The sequence below is a fragment of the Eublepharis macularius genome, chromosome 15 (assembly GCF_028583425.1).
Source record: "Eublepharis macularius isolate TG4126 chromosome 15, MPM_Emac_v1.0, whole genome shotgun sequence".
NCBI lineage: Eukaryota > Metazoa > Chordata > Lepidosauria > Squamata > Eublepharidae > Eublepharis > Eublepharis macularius.
In genome coordinates this window covers 54,158,337-54,175,153 of record NC_072804.1, presented here as the reverse complement: position 1 = coordinate 54,175,153, position 16,817 = coordinate 54,158,337, and the positions used below count along the sequence as shown (strand labels likewise).

At 44.6% G+C, this 16,817-nt stretch overlaps 1 protein-coding gene across 1 annotated transcript in view; it reads left to right on the top strand.

Moving 5' to 3' along the window:
• Positions 1-368: 368 nt before the first annotated feature.
• Positions 369-16,817, top strand: part of BICRA (BRD4 interacting chromatin remodeling complex associated protein) — a 115,499-nt gene continuing 99,050 nt past the window's right edge. Inside the window, exon 1 of the mRNA XM_054999476.1 lies at positions 369-409. The gene's annotated coding sequence lies outside the window, so the exon portion shown is untranslated. The remainder of the gene's footprint in view (positions 410-16,817) is intronic.

Here is a 16,817-nt window from a genome sequence, read left to right as displayed (position 1 = left end):
CCGGCGATGAGGTCTTCGGGCGCGCGCGCGGCTCCCCTTGGAGCGTGCACGCGCACGTGGCTATTTTGAAAGGCGGAGAAGAGGGGTGGGGGTGGGGCAACGCAAATGCAAATTACGCGGAAGGGGCGGAGGGATTTGTGTGTGTGCGTGTGTATTTTTTTCTAACTCTCTTTTTTTTAAAAAAAAACACATCTGCAAAAAATTAAAACGGCAAGAGCGCCTTTTGCACGCACCCCCCGCTGACCTTGTACTAGATATATTTTTTTTCCCGGGCTGCCGGGCGCCCGGGCGCCTTGCAATCAGGCAGCGCGCTGACCCGCTACGCGCCTGTGCCTGCTGGGGTCCTGCCTCCGGAGCCCGTGCGGGGATGTCTCGGAGACCCCGCGCGGACTGCTGCTCAAACATCACGGTGAGTTTGTTACAATGTAGCGATTTCGCTTTAAATCTCCTTAAGTCGCCCGCCCCGCGGCTCGCGGCCGTGACAGGGCGGGAAACGGCCGGCGGGGGAGGGCGCCGCGCCCCCCCGCCTCGGGACGCCGCCCCGGCCGCCCCCCGCCGCCGCCGCCCGGCCCCCCCGGGAGCGCCGCCGCCGCTGCCGTTGCAGCGCTCGGCCGCCGCCGCCGCCGCGTCGCGCGCCGGAGGCGGCGGCTCGCTCCCCCCCCCGCGGCCCGAAGGGGACGCGCGCCCGGCCCTGCCCGCCCCGAGCCGCCCCAGGCTGCCGCCCGGCGCTCAGGCCGGCCCGGCGGCGGAGACAGCGGCTGTGCGGCCGCCCCCCGCCCCCAGATCAAAGCCGAGGGGGGCCCCGGCCGGGGGGGGGGGCGAGGCGGAGGGAGAGGGGCCCGTCCGCGCGGGGCGAGAGGCGTCAAGCGAGCGCCAGCGAGGGCCCCCCCACCCCTTTAAGCCGACGCTGTGTGGATGGTGGCTAGCGGGGGGGGGGGCGGCTGAAATTTCCTCCCCTCTGGTGTGGGATTAAAAAGGGGGGACCTGCGGGAGGGAGGGAGGGAGGGGTTCCCCCTTTTTATCCAGCACTGTGTATCGAGTGTATGTAGTATCATTTTCTCCCCCTCTAGTACTGGATTAACAGGGATATCTGCTGAGGGTAGGTAGATAGGTAGGTAGATTCCCCTTTTAAATCCAACACTATGTGCACAGTGTCTATAATAGATGCATGTATTTTCTCCCCTTCTCGTGTTGGATTAAAAAGGGGAAACCTGCTTTGTGTGTATGGGTGGGTAGGTAGGTAGGTAGGTAGGTAGATAGATAGATTTCGCCCCTTTTTATCTAGCACTTTGTATATAGTGTATGTATATCATTTTCTCCTCCTTTAGTGTTGGATTTAAAAAGTGGGAAACCTGCTGTAGGTAGGTAGGTAGGTAGGTAGGTAGATGTTTCTCCTTTTTATCCAGCACTGCATATATAGGGTATGTATATCATTTTCTTCCCTTCTAGTGCTGGATTAAAAAGGGAAAACCTGCTATGTGTATATAGGCAGGTAGATAGATACATACATACATATTTCTCCTTTTTAATCTAACACTGCATATGGTGTGTATATATATATATACTTTCTTTCACCTCTAGTGTTGAATTAAAAAGGGAGAAACCTGGTGTTTCTAACTGCTTCTTAAGGCATTTCCAAACACCATATAGAGGGATTTGAGCTCATAGTGCACAAAAACAGAAGCCTTGATCTCTGTGCAACATGGAAGATCTGCCAGACACAGGCTGTCCTCTGCTCACCTCCTCCTTTATGAAATCTCAAAGTTGAGCTTCGGGCCTGAGCTTGCCAACTGGTTGGATTTGAGGAAATGCAACAGTATGACACAGTGACTAAACACATTTGCAGTGATTTTTGTTGTTGTTGACAAATACTATCTCCCCCCCTTTTGTTTCTGCAGTTAATTCCAGCATCTTCTTTATTTCTGTGAAATAAAAAACATGTTTGCTACTTTTAAGATATTCTCTTGGTTTTGTGTGCGAATCATGGCTTGATTTAAGATCAATATGTGGCCCCCCCAACACACCTTGTTTGGATTTTCCTTTTGCTGGTATATACATACAAACATGAGTTCTCTGGCCTAGGCTGTTCTGTATCCCCAAATTAGAAGTCCGATTTATTTAATCTCTTTTGGAGTTTACCCGAGCAATCCTCAAAGTGCACAATTATAAACAAACGATGATAGCTCAAGAGTTCCAAAGATACGTGTGTAGGATTTTTTGTGTGCGAGACCAAATGTGTCTTTGTAAATTCAATGTGTAAAAATTATGAAGGAAGCTAAGCCAGAGCTTTTGCTTTTCATGTTCTTTGGATATACCTTGGGTGACTGTACTTTTGGACTACTGGTTTGTTTATCAAAGCTATCAGTAAGAAAACTGTATCCAGTGACAGGCATTTGAAAAAGTCTGAAGGTGGGAGGTTGAGGTGTGTCGTTTTTTGTCCGAGGACAGCCCAAAGCTAGCTTTTAATGAGGTGACGCCGTTCAGTTTTTGGACAAATCAGCCTTGTTTTGTATTAGGTGCTTTAATGTCATCTCAAGAAAAGTTTTCCTCCTTTGTTTGATCATTTTGGTTGTTTGAAGAGAATCTGGATGAAAAAAGTCATGGCAATATTGGCTGGGGCTTATTTCAGTTGTTGGTTTTCATGTACTGTTAGAATCCGGAGTATTTACTTAAGTGCTCAGCCCGCCAAGAATTTCACTGAAATGACCTGGTTATAAATGAGTACAGATGACGTTATTTCACCGTGATTTTGTACACAGTTATTTACAAGTTAGTCCCATCGAAAATTACCCATACTTCCAAGTAAATGTGGTTAAGAATGCAGGTTTTAGTATCACAGTTCTGAGATACTGTTAGAATTCTATCTTGTTTTTCTGTCTTGAAGCAACTACTCAGTTACTGTTTGTATCATTTTAAAAAAGAATCGATTGGCAATAGGTCTGAATAACTCTTCCCATGTTTTAAAAAAAGAAAACGCTCCGTAATGTGGTACAATCCCGTGCAACGTTACTTCAGTTTAAGCGTTTTGACGTCACTGAATTTAGACAAGAATAATTCCACATTGGATTGCATTGCCAATTTGCTCCTTCTTTGCTACTATAAATTTTTAACAAAAGAAATAAGTGTGTCTGTGTTCCGTATTCCATAGAAGTAGCTTACATGGCAGTCCCAAGCAAGTTCACTCCCTGGAAAGTGTTCTGAGAATTGCACTTAGTCTCTGACTCTTTTTTGCCAAATTATGTGCCAGTAGGTGCTGATCTACTGCATTAAATCGAGTGGAATCCAGAGGTTGATCATTTTTCTCTCTCACACCAAGTAGTGAAGTCAATTCCTCATATTTGACAGCTAAGAATGATGAGGGAGAAGTTAATTGAAAACATTAAAGCACGAAATTCTTGCTATTTCAGTTGGAATTGAGTCATTGTAGTATTACATTAATACCAAATGCAGTTATCTGTTTTAAGGTGTGAATATGTGAAATAAACAGAAGAGGATTTCTCATTGGCAGATTATGGGAAATTATATTTGAGATACATCCCCTTAGCTGTATCATGGAGTACCTGAAATTATCTAGAGGAGTTAGCCGTGTAAGTCTCTAGTTGCAAAATAGCAAGGAGTCCAGTAGCGCCTTTAAGACTAACCAACTTTATTGTAGCATAAGCTTCCAGGAACCACAGCTCTCTTCATCATGCATCTGACGAAAAGAGCTGTGGTTCTTGAAAGCTTATGCTACAAATAAGTTGGTTAGTCTTCAAGGTGCTACTGGACTCTGCTGTTCTGAAATTATCTAAGATTTGATTAATGACAACACTCTCTCTCCCCTTCTTTTGAGCAACCAACTGAGCATAACCTTCACCTTGACTTTTTTTTCTAGTGTGAATTTGAGTTTTGTATATGAAGGAATGATGAAAACTGTTCAGGTAACTATCATCCATCCAGATAATACCAGTGCAGAGTACTGCATCATGGTATTTCAGCCTTACGTTTATGTCCTGAAAAACAGTTTTATGAGCAGTTCCCATGCTGCTGTAGAACCTGGCGGTAGGTATAGAGCCCAGCTACAAGTGACGCCTTACCCAGGTTGGACACTTGTCAGCTTCCCTCAAGTTTTGATGGGAAATGTAGGTGTCCTGCTTTTACAGCTTGGCTCTCCATTACAGCTGCAAGACCAGGATGCCTACATTTCCCATCAAAACTTGAGGGAAGCTGGCAAGCATCCAACCTGTGTCAGGCGTCACTTGTAGCTTGGCTCCAAGGAAGCTTGATAAATCAGTGTACAGAATACATCCTCTGGGTTTTAGTGGAGGAAGATGTGTGCTTTCCAGGTTGTTCTCAGACAAAGACACAAATCCCAAATGGATACAAATGGGTTATTTCTTTTTTAAATGGTTTTTTAAATTCAAATTACAGTTATATTCAGTGTAACTTAAAAAAATAATGTAGTTTTAAAGTGTGAATTTAATACATTGGTCTCTCGCAACTTCATTTACAGCCCTCTGTCAAATACAGTGGATTAAAATCTGGTTTCTGTCTAAAATAAAAAAAAAACTTGGGAAAATCGACTTCAGAGGCAAGCACAGCAAATATGAGAGGTCACGTATTTATTATTCTGGCAAATTATGAACGGCAGAGTTTGGCAACTAAACAGAGGACATTTGCTTTCCATCTGATGAAGAAACATTGTTTTGCCTAATAATTCCGACCTTTGCTTTTGGAAGGTTTTGCCACTCGGTCTGCAGTCTGATGTATTTAACTGTGCATAGGAATGTGGCTTTTGTCAGTCAGTGATCTTGATTAGTGTCCTTCCTTACGTGTGAAAGAGCCAAACAGAAGTCTATTATTTTCTGTTTCCTAGCAGTTACAATTGTGTAGTGCAAATGACACGTGAGCTTGCTTATATTCTAGGTAACGTAGTCTTCAGTTGCAAGCAAGCCAGTATGTATTAATTCTTACAAAACTATGCACACTTGTTCGGGCAGTACTTGAATTTAAAAATGTGAAACTTTTTAAAATCACTGCTCCTGGTTGGTATTTTTCTAGGTGATTTTTAAATAGACCGTGGAAGATTTCATTGTTTTCGTTAGTTGTAGAACTGCAGTTTTAAAACATCTAGCTGGGCAATGCAAGTGAAGACAGATGACCCCTGGTCCTTGAAGAGGTATAGGACCTGGCATAGTAAGTGAGGAGGGTGGGATATAAATCTAATAAATAAATAAGTGAGGCTTTTATTGATAGCACTTGTTTAAACCTTATTCATGTTGGACACCAGTTTTAAATAAGACTCTCAATCAAATACGCTTCATTATCAGATTTTAGCATTTTAGTTGATTTTAAGTTGGTAGATGATCCAAATATGTATAGGAGTCTCTTACGTTTTGAAATATAGTAAAGCGTCCAGTAGCACCTTTAAGACTAGCCAACTTTATTGTAGCATAAGCTTTCGAGAACCACAGCTCTCTTCATCAGATGATGAAGAGAGCTGTGGTTCTCGAAAGCTTATGCTACAATAAAGTTGGCTAGTCTTAAAGGTGCTTCTGGACTCTTTACTATTTTGCAACTACAGACTAACACGGCTAACTCTTCTGGATCTGTAACATTTTGAAAAAAACTTAACGGATAACTTTTAACTTAATAAACAAAAGGTGTAACTATTCATAGTTAGGAAGGCCCCATTATGGTAACAAACCACCGCCAAAATGGTTTTAACTAAGAACGAGCATGCCCTTGACTTTGCAGCCTTTACTAATTAAAACAGTTCCCCATCCCAAATAACGACCCAAACTTGATTTGTGTAGCAAATTAAAACTTGGAGACCTAGTTTTCAAGACTCGGTTGTTGTTGGGACGGGATTTATTGCCTGAAAGGAAATGGGGTGAAAAAAGGACAAGGTTTGTCATGCAGTCACATGATTTTGCAAGGTTTCTTTGGTACACTTCCAGATTGCGTGTGTGTGTGTGTAATATCTGAGGTGTCACGTTTTATCACAGCCGTAGCCTCTGTAAGATAAGATCGAAACTGTTTTGCCTCTCCCTGAGTGTAGCTAGTGCGGAACAAAAGGCAGTTTTAACTGAAGATGTTCACTCTTGCCCATAAATAGGAAGCAGCCAAATAAAAGAGAAGGCAGGAGGTTAGCCAGTTGGGAGACTAGTATGCTCTAAAATATATGTTTGGATATCAAAAATGTTAATGCAAAAAAAAAAAAAAAGTAGGGGGGTCCCACCATTTACCCTTCCCATAATAACAAGTAATTTTTTCAGGTCCATATCCCTGTAAAGACCAACTAGATTTCCAGAGATTGTCTCTCGAAAGCTCATATCCTGGAGATCTAGTTGGTCCTTACAGTGCTACTGGACCCAAATCTTGCTTTTCTACTACAGGCCAACACGGCTTCCCACCTGAAACTACATTGTTTATTCGTTTACACCCTACCTTTCTTCCAAGCGGGTACCTAAAGTAGCTTGCATCGTTCTCCTCCATTTTATCCTCGCGATAACCCTGCGAGGTAGGTTTGGCTGAGAGTGCATTACTGGCCCAAAGCCACCTTGTGAGCGTCCATGGCAGAGCAGGGATTCGAACCCAAGTCTCTCAGATGCTAGTTCAGTGCTCTAATGACTATACCACGCTGGATGACCTCAAGGAGTGGATCCGCTTTGTATATTTTCTCGGGGAAGGGGCAGAGAGGAACCGCTTATTTTGATCTCTGAGAAGAGTTGATATACTCACGTATATCATAGTATGGCTGAGACTGTGAGCTCTGTGTAGATCAGGTCAGCCCGTGCTCCGTGGGCCATATTTGCAGCCCGCTCCAGCAATACTCTTTAGTTGTCAACACAGAGCGATGTGAAAAAAGCAGCAATGGCAACAACTGAGCTTATTGGCAGGCCTCCTTCCCCAAACTCGCGTGCTGCAAAACTAGGTCCTGGCCGGGGTGGATAAAGGGAGTTCTTGAGGGGCTCTGTTCTTGAGGGGGGAAGTCCAGGTAACCCAGTGTTCTTCTTGGCTTTATTCTTGGACCTAAAAATAGTAGAATAAGTGTGTCCTTTTACAGCATCACTTAGCCCTATTTTGTAATTACCTTTACAGTCAATGTCCCCCCCTCCACCTCTGGCCAAAGGCTGGTTATTTAAAAATGCTCTTTTGTTTTGGCTAAAGCCCTGCTTCTGTGTCAGACACTTCACAATGAAGCATTAGCTGCCAGTTGATTGATACCCATGCTAAAAAGCCATTTTAATAATGGAGGATGTGTACACAGAATGCTTCTAACTGCCATCCAAGTACAAGGCTGTTTGCCTATAATAAAACTGGCCCGTCTAAACCCAGCAACGTCACGACATGTTTACAGTCACGCTTACAAATTCCATTGTTGGGAATCCCTCTAACTTCATCCATTTACAGGATCCCACACACAATTTCCACGTCAGTCGTGTTTGTTTCCTGCCCCTTACTCCTGTTTGGTTTGTTTACAAGAAAATAGTCCAGCCACTTCCGAGTAGAGAATGCATTGTTTACAATCTAAATTATACCATGTGTTGCTATCCAAACTTTAATTTAGAGAACTGTGTTACCGGCCTATTAGTGTGTCCAAATTAAAGATCTGGTTTCACTTGCATTATTGTGCCCCGGGGTAGGGTGAGGGTGGTAATGGATGCATCTGGAGGACCTCATCTTGTATTACGCTTGTAGCAGTAGAGGCTGGTGAACTTGAATGGAGCGTAGTAAGGTTACAAGCAGGAAAATGTTTATTTTTTAATTAATGTTTGTCATTTATAGTCTGCCTTTCTCACTGAGACTCAAGGTGGATTACACAGTGTGAGATTAGTACAGTCAGTATCAAGGACATTTCCATAGACAATGCCGTAGGATAAATAGTTTACAAAAACATAGCATTAGCAAGAATCTAATACAGAGTTGGAGAATTGCTGAAACAGAACATAAAACAATTCTAGGACTGACATTAGACAACGTGGAGCACAGGTAGTATATAGGAGTACAAATTTAAAAGCAGCAAATAATATGTGAGGCAACATAGCGGTGAAGTCTATGGTGAATAAATAAGTGAATAAATACTTCAGTGATTTAAATACCTAAACCACTGAGGGCGCCCTTTCTCCTGCCCCTTCCACGCAGAGGTTTATTGGGTCCTTGGCTTCCAAATTCGGGCACTTTCCCCCCAGAACTTGCACCCAGCGTCATGTTATAATTGCGCTCCAAGTGTCCCCCTTCTACCGTATACTCTTTGCCAAACCGTTTTTGCTCCCATGTTTCTGGACAGAATTCAATCCATGCATGTCACCACACTGCCTAGAAGGTACGGTGAGTGCCCCCCCTGCCCTGCAATAGTCCCTTCCGCATTGGCACAATTTTCCTGCCATCAGCCCCCCCCCCCCAGTGAGTTGCCACAAGTACTGTGATAAGCAGGCCCTCAAAGGTCAATGCAGAGTTGCTGCAGGGCATGCGGGGAAGGGAGGAGTGTGGCGGAGGGGCGGGGGGGGGGAGAGACAACAGAAAAGGAAGTATGCAGGCAACTCCCGGGTGTGGAAGCGCCATCACCAATGCGCACACCTCTGCATTTGCAGCTGTGATAAAAGCCACATGGAAAATCCTCATTTATTTATTCAACTTTTATTCCGCCCTCCTCACACAGGCAGGCTCAGGGCGGATTACATTCAATAAAACGTTACAATGAAACTTAACGCTTTAAACCAGTTTAAAACAGCAGTAGCAACCGATACAATATAAATATTTGAAAGAGTACAAGATAGCAGCAGTCAGCCACTGTCTGGAAGCTCCCCCTTCTCGGTCCGTCTCTTTCATTTCGCAGTCTGGGCAAGTGGCACTAGAGAGACCCGTTCCATTTAGCCATTGCCTATTGCAGGAACCTCCCATGTGCGGAAGCGCCATCACCAATGCGCACACCTCCGCATTTGCAGCTGTGATAAAAGCCACACACAGTCTCCTCACTGTCTGGAAGCGCTCCTTTTTTTGGTCCATCTCTTCACTTTCATATTGCAGTCTAGTGCGAGGGGAGGGGGGAAGACACCAGTTCCATTTCTCCGTTGCCTAGGACATGCTGTCTCCTAGAACACCTCCAGCCTTCCATGCTTCCATACCTCACTGTGGAGCGCTGGGCACCTCGCTAGCCGTCGCCGATCATTTTATCGCAGAGCAGGAGAGATTTTCTTGTAGAATGCGAAAGATTCTGGAACATCATAACAGCCGTGCTTTTCCGTGCGACTACTGAGAGAGGGATAAGAGCTGAACCCCAACAGCAGTTTTCCTTGTATGCTGTGCGGAATGTTAAAATAGGTGGAAGTATGCGGAATAGTAGTTTACTCTCCCCTCTCTTCGCCACCTTCTCGCGTATTAACATCTGGTTGCATCCTTAGAATTTCTCTGATTGTATCATGGCGGCGGATCATACTTGTCTCACCTCCTGGTTTCCCATTTGGTTGCTGGATTCCGGTTGCCATCAAAATGCAACGGAAGGGGTGCTTTTGAAACTGGTCCTTCTCTTCCTGCTGCCTCTGTTTTCAGGTTTTGTACCTCACAATGTTGTTGTATACACACTCACAAATGAAGAACTGAGGGATAATTTACTCTCAGGCATTAGGGTAATTGGAGAGGGTAAATGCATACTTTTAATGCAATTAAATGGGGAAACTTAATAAACTTGTTACATCGGGGACTCAGCTCTCTCAGAGACTCTCTCATTAGCGTGTTGGTAAATTCAGTTGGGAAGGCTTCACAGTTCTTTTACTAGAAAGTAGAATGAAATCCAGCAAGATTGCTGCTGTTAATATAGCTTCTCAGCTGCAGTGCCGGAGCTTCAAAAGAAGAAACGGCAGATATCTTAGTAGACGTACGCCGGTTAGGTCAGCAGCAGCCCGACTGCCGATTTCCCTACTCACCCCCACCTTTATTCTTCAGGCAACATTTTATGTCACCTACCTCATCTGTTAGCCATCTATAGTTGAGCTAGCTTCTTACTCTGGGTTGCATTCTACTCCCCCCTCCCCCATTCTGCAATTGGATCCTGCCAACCTATTGCTTTCTTGATATTTCTTTCAGAAGTGGGGGAATGCACACCCATTTAGCACCTTATGCCTTTTGATAGCTGAACACAGCTGCCTTTGGTGCATTGATCGGAGCTTTCAGTATCGCTTCTTTGTACTCTTTCTGGCCAAAACTTTTGTACTCTGAGCCTGCAGTTTGTTATAGTCTCTACACCTCTTACATTAAAATGAAAAATCGGTACAGGGCAAATCTGCTAATATTCTCAGGAGACAGCGCTGCTTGTCACATCTGCCCTTCCTGAATCCAGATTATATCCTGGTGTGTTTTTTTTTTGTTTCTCTGTGTTGTTTTGTTTCAGAGAAACCTGGGTGGTAGCACGTCTCTTGTATGTAATACTAAACACTGCATAATTGTAAAATGTTTATTAGGAATGCGAAACTGAGGGCAGGAATGTATTGCCTAACCTCAGTCTTTTAATGCTTTCCATTTAGGTACCGTGTTGCCACAATCATTATTTGTAATGTTTATCACCTTTGTGTCCTTCCTTTTGCCAAGGAGCTCAGGATTATATTAGAGATTATCCCATTGTTTGTTTGTTTGTGGATTTATAGCCTGCCCGCCCTGCGAGCGGGCTCAGGGTGGGTCACAACGCCATAAAAATTACAATTTCAAAAGATGTATATTCAGTAAATACAATAAATTATAGTTTAAAATCATAGAACAATAAAATACATATCATTCTGGGTAGGCAGATCTCATTAGACAGTGGAGCGGAACCAAACAGGCAAGGGAGCAACAGGATAGATTGCCAGCTCCTCAAGTACTTCCATAGTCCTGGCGGAACATCTCCGTTTTACAGGCCCGGCAGGACTATAATAAGTCCCGCAGGGCCTGGGTCTCAACTGGGAGGTGTTCCACCAGGCTGGAGCCAGAGCTGAAAAGACTGTAGATCCTCCCTGTTACCTTGGATTGCTGAGACGGAGACTTATCCAAGTGAGCTTTGTGTGGATGTGACGAAATTTGAAACTAGGGGTCCCTCTTTTCCAGCACTCATTCAAGGGCACCCTGTGAATCCATGACTGTGTTTGAGCCTCCTCCTCCCAAGCCTGAGCACAGCATATTGTCAACTCGGTCTTTAATCTGTGCTGGGTTGCATGTCTATGGGGCCACCTCTGCCCATATGAGCTCCAAAGGCAGCTCCGGTTGTTGGACCGGGGATTCTTATTAACAGTTCCTCTGTTCAGGTTAGCATGAAATGCTTTTGCTTGGCTTTCTCAGTGGCCGCTCCTGTTTCATGACTCAGGCTTCCAGAGGTCTCAGGAAGATTTTGGAGACATTTAGGAGGTCATCAAGGCAAAGGTTTTCCATTGTGTTTTTGTTTTATTTATGTATTGGATTTATTATCCATTCTCCCTGTAAACAGGCTCAGAGCAGATTACAACATAAATAAATAAACTATAATAAAAATGATTAAAATCATAAAATACAATATCAGTATGTTTGGGCAGCAACCCAAGTTGCTCAACCCCCAACTAAAAACGTTCCATGAGATGGGAATGGGCAGAATATATTAATGTTTCAGTGGAAACTGGGGTGAGGGTTTTTTTCGATCCCACCCAACGGGAGACCAGCAAGGAAGCCCACCTGTAGCTTGGCCTCAGCCATATGCCTGGCAGAACATCTCTGTCTTGCAGGCCCGGTGGAAAGATAGAAAATCCTGCTGGACCCTTGTTTCATTTGACAGAGTTCCACCTGGTGGGTGCTAGGACTGAAAAGGTCCTGGCCCTGGTTGAGGGGAAGTGAGCATTCTTGGTGCCGGGACTACCAGCAGCTGTTTGTCGGCTGACTGGTGCACCCTCTGGGGAACATATGGTGAGAAATGGTCCTGCAGATACGTTGGCTTGTGAGTGGAGGTCAAATCTTACTGTGGTGTAAATGGCTTGCTGTCTTCTTAGCTACCCTGTATTTTTGTGAAATTAGATGGTAGCTGGTTTGAATGATGTAAGCTTCTTTGAGTTCTGGTGAATGTATAAAAGTGGGTTACAAATATTTTAAATAAATACATATATTGCCACCCTGAAAATTGCACAAAACACCTGGACAACAATTATCCAGGAGTGATGGGAACCACAGACCCAGGAGATTCTGAAATTGGGCAGCCCACCGCACTCCTACAGAAACTAGTCAATACAACAAACAAAAATTTCATTTTTTTTCTCCGACATTTGGCTCCAATGAGGCCTGGGGGAAACACCACCCTTGGTTCAGACCTTTCTTGTAATATTTGGTCATGAAATTACCTTTTTTCTATCTGCAGAGCTGGCCTAATATTTTCTTTCTGTAAATTAAATAATCCGTTCTAGAATTTGACTATCTGACATAATGAGGCAAACATAAGTATGTGAAGTAAACTTGCATTAAAAGTGCCTAAAAGGTTAAAGCAGTTGCCTGGCTGATGGTTTAGGGAGTCAGGGACTGGATGCAGCCCTCGTAAAGCATTCATTAAGGTGGTCCTGCCACATTTCAGAGATGGGAGCCATGGGTGCTGTCAAATATCTATTTGATTTGATTTGATTTATATCCCGCCCTCCTCACGAATGGGCTCAGGGCGGCTCACAACATCCATAAAATACAATAAATTAATCATAAAATGATAACATCAGTAACAATCTAAAATAGTCCAGGCGCCTTATCCATAAGCTACTTAAATAAGCAGTCGGGAGTCCATATATAAGCATACATATGGGGGTAGCACATGCCCAAGGGCAGTCCCAGAAAAAATGGTGGTCTTAGATGGAAGAAATGGGACACCTGCTGGCACTCGGCCAAAGGCCCAGCGGAACATCTCTGTTTTACAGGCCTTGCAGAACTGTAACAGGTCCTGCAGGGCCCAGATCTCTCCAGTAAGAGAGCGTTCCACCAGGCCGGGTCTGCCCTGGCCGTGGTCAAGGCCAGACACATGTCCTTTGGGGACCACCAGGAGTTGCTTGTCTGCAGAGCGCAACACCCTGCAGGGGACGTCATGGGAGAGACGGTCCTGCACGTATGCCGGTCCCAGTCCGTGAAGGGCTTTGGGATTTAGGTGCCTTATATGTTCTGAACTGGTACTCTTTCGAGGCAAGCTGGGAAAAGCTCCCACCCCAAATTCTGTGATCAAGAGTGGAAATCCGTGTGGCAAAGTTCACATGGTCTTCCCCATTCGAGCCAAGAGTGCCGTCCCCCTCATCACAAAGCTTAGATGAAGGAGGTCGGCCCTCTTCAAATCTCTGAAGGCTTCGAGCTTTCAGTGCAAAGTACAATACAAACGCAAAAAGCCTAACAATGTAAGTGTTGTATATCTCTGACGAGGATAGGCCAGGGACCTCATTCCAGAGACAAAGCCTCCGAGCTCTCTTCCCAGCTCCCGTCTGCCCTGTGCACTTTTTCTTTTGGGTCTAGCTAGCCTTTGAGCATGCCGTAAAAAAAACACCTTCAACCACGTGCTGGTGTTACATAGAAGAGGTACGAAGGCACAAAGCTTGAGCTATTGCAGTACTTCAATGCTTACTGTTAAATTGATAACCGACACACAGGAGAACGAAGAGGATCTAGAAAATAGAGAAACTGGCCATCAACTGACTTAAATAACTGGGCCCCATTGTCTTACCTGTAGCAGTGAGGCACTCGGTTAATTTTGTACTGTGCCATTCCCCCACCCTTTTTTTAGAAGTTGCTTTCTGGTAAAACTGAAAGGGCTAGGAAAGGATGTATGCGGTATTGTTCTAAATAGAGGTAAGGAGTCCCAGCAATTATAACCCTAGACTTCTAGATCACTTGGTCTAATGTCAGATGGCTACCTCCAGTCTACCCATGAACACTGGGTGCCCGATCAGGGAAGCCAAAAACCATCAGATGGAAGCCTGGCATCATTTCCCCATGTCCCATTGCCCATAGAAACTGGCACACCTTAAACGAAGCCAGCTGAATTAGGGGCACAGCTCAGACTGAATTTTGACATGACAATTGCCAAATAGTACATGCCCATCTGTTAGATGGTCGAGTGTCATCAGAATGCTGGTCGAAGAGTAATTTACCCTGTCAGTGCTGGCAAAGTTAAACTAAAGATCTCTTTGCCAAATCCAATTTGACAACCATACTCATGACAACTCTTTGGCTGTAGTTGCCATTTTTTCTGCTTTTTGTCTTCAGGCCACGCACTGTTCTTTAGCAACAGATTGTGGGACATCTCTTTCCAAGCAAGTTTTGTGTCCCTTTTTTACTTCTCTGCGCTTTGATTCCCTCTTTTTAAAAATATTGCGTTTCCGACTCACATTTTCTCTCTTCTTTCTTCCATCCGCCAATCTATAACACACTTCCTGTTCTTCGTCAGCTATTTGTTAGATGGTCTATTACCTGTAAAAAAAAAAATCTGGAGCGAACATAAGTAAGGCATACAGAGTCTCTTTGCCCCATATTTAGTGGTGTATTCTAAAATAATATTGGAGGGCCTTTGTTAAAAACATGTTCTGGGTTACTTTAAGGTGTATGTAATCATAAGCACCGGAAAGCTTATGGATGCTGTGTTTTTCCATAGAATCATAGGGTTGGAAGGTACATCCAGGGTCATCTAGTCCAACCCCCAGCACAATGCAGAAAATTCACAACTATCTCCCCCCCCCACACACACCCCAGTGACCCCTGCTCCATGCCCAGAAGATGGCGAAACACCATCAGGATCCCTAGCCAGACTGGCCTGGGGAAAATTGCTTCCTGACCCCAAAGAAACCAAGATGGGTAGCCGTGTTAGTCTGTCTGTAAGCAGTGGAAAAGAGCAAGAGTCCAATAGCACCTATAAGACTAACAAAATTAGTGGTACGGTATGAGCTTTCATGAGCCACAGCTCACTTCTTTAGATGGTACCACTAATTTTGTTAGTTTTAGAGGTGCTATTGGACTCTTGCTCTTTTCCACTGCGAAAGAAACCAGTTACTGGTTTCATCCCTCTTTAGTTTGTTAGTCTGAAAAATGTACAGACCCCAAGGCCTACACGCTTCAGCTTTTGACTCAGTACTTTCTGCCTGAGTTACTCTGTAAACTGCTGATTCAATCCCAGCCAGTACATCTGATTCGATCCATGTTTGTTTCACTAAATTTGGATTTGAAGCCCCGTGGGAGAATGTAGCTTCAGAGGGCTAATGCTGGGCGAAGAAGGGCTAACCATGCATACTGCTTCTCCTCTGCAAATCACATCCTCTTGTGGATGCTTTTTAGAGGAGAGGTGTCCATTGACTACAGTGTAACGTACTTTGGCTTGAAGAATTACAGTTCCTTGGTTATTCGTGGTTGTCTGAGCCTGGCTTTTAGCAGCTAACCAAGGCCAGTTGATTCCTGTCGATTCTCCAAACACCACAGAATTGTACTTTCGTCCCAAATCCATGTCCTCTTCATAGTTGAACTCAGTGAGGTCAGGCAAGAGTTCTGTTGTCCCTGAAAAAAATGTACTTGGCAGCTCCAGAGACACGATCCTGGGCTTGATGACGACGGCTACAAATGGATGCTACATTTTGTTTTCTTCCCTATTCCAAACCTTCGTTCTCTTCTCCCACTCTGTAGAAATTATATGCAGTTTCTGCCTCTGCGATTACTGGTTGCATTAAGAAGTAGGAAAGTGAAGCCAACCACATTCTTGTTAGATGCAGTTTTAAACGTCTAATCAGCAAGAAAATTGAGAGAATCAGTCCGTTTCTCACACGATCACGCATTCCTGTTTCCGCGAGTAAAAATGGTCACCCTCTTCCCTGAAGCCATAGGACAGAAATAAATCTACTGTGTTCAGTTCACATTACAGTATGTCTTTATTGTAACCATAATATGCTAAGGCTCTGTTGAAGGAGGTGATGGCCCTTGGGGCAGAGGTTACCTTGGCAAAATGCTCGATTTCCGAAGTATGAAGTGTTGAGTTCGTTCGTCTGTTCTGGGATAAATGATTCTGCCGCACTTACAATGAAATCTTCAGCTGAACTACTCAGCCCATTTCAATGGGTTTCGACTGGAGGAACTCTGCTTAGGATTTCAGTTAGTCTGGTGTGTGAGAAACCTAACATGAAATGTGTTAAGAGGTGGTCTTGAGACCATTTACTTATCAGGTACCGAAAAGCCTCGGATTGCTGGAACTTCTCCTCCAGCCTAGCCCGATGGATTCTTGGGTTTCAGCACAGCCTCCTTCATTCCCCTCAATTCCTTCCACATAATCAGCTTTCAAGATGGTCACTGTTTCTCTTTGCCTCTTCGCAATCCTTGACTCCTGGGTTCCTTGACTACAGTACGGTGCCTGCACTTCACAACTTTTTCTGAGCCCTCTGGACTCCCTTTTCTTACATCACAGCCAATGACATGCCTTGCGTGTTGCCTGCCCAGTGGTGTCCAACCGTTTGGGATATGGTGACCCACAAGTCCAAATTTACTTGGTACAGTGTCCCATCCATGTTGGGCCTGACGTTTTCTGGAGCCCTACGTGAAGTATGATTTTGGCACCCATATAGTCCAACGTTCCATTATCTACAGTGGCCAATCAGATGTTTTTGAGAAACCCACAAACATCACATCCTGCTATGAACCCAAGGCAAGTGGCACTCGGAAGTACACCAGTTTGGTGTAGTGGTTAAGAGTGTGAGACTCTAATCTAGAGAACCGGGTTTGATTCCCCACTCCTCCACTTGAAGCCAGGTGGGTGACCTTGGGCGAGTCACGGCTCTCTGGAGCTCTCTCAGCCCCACCCACCTCACAGGGTGTTTTGTTGTGGGGATAATAGTAACATACTTTGT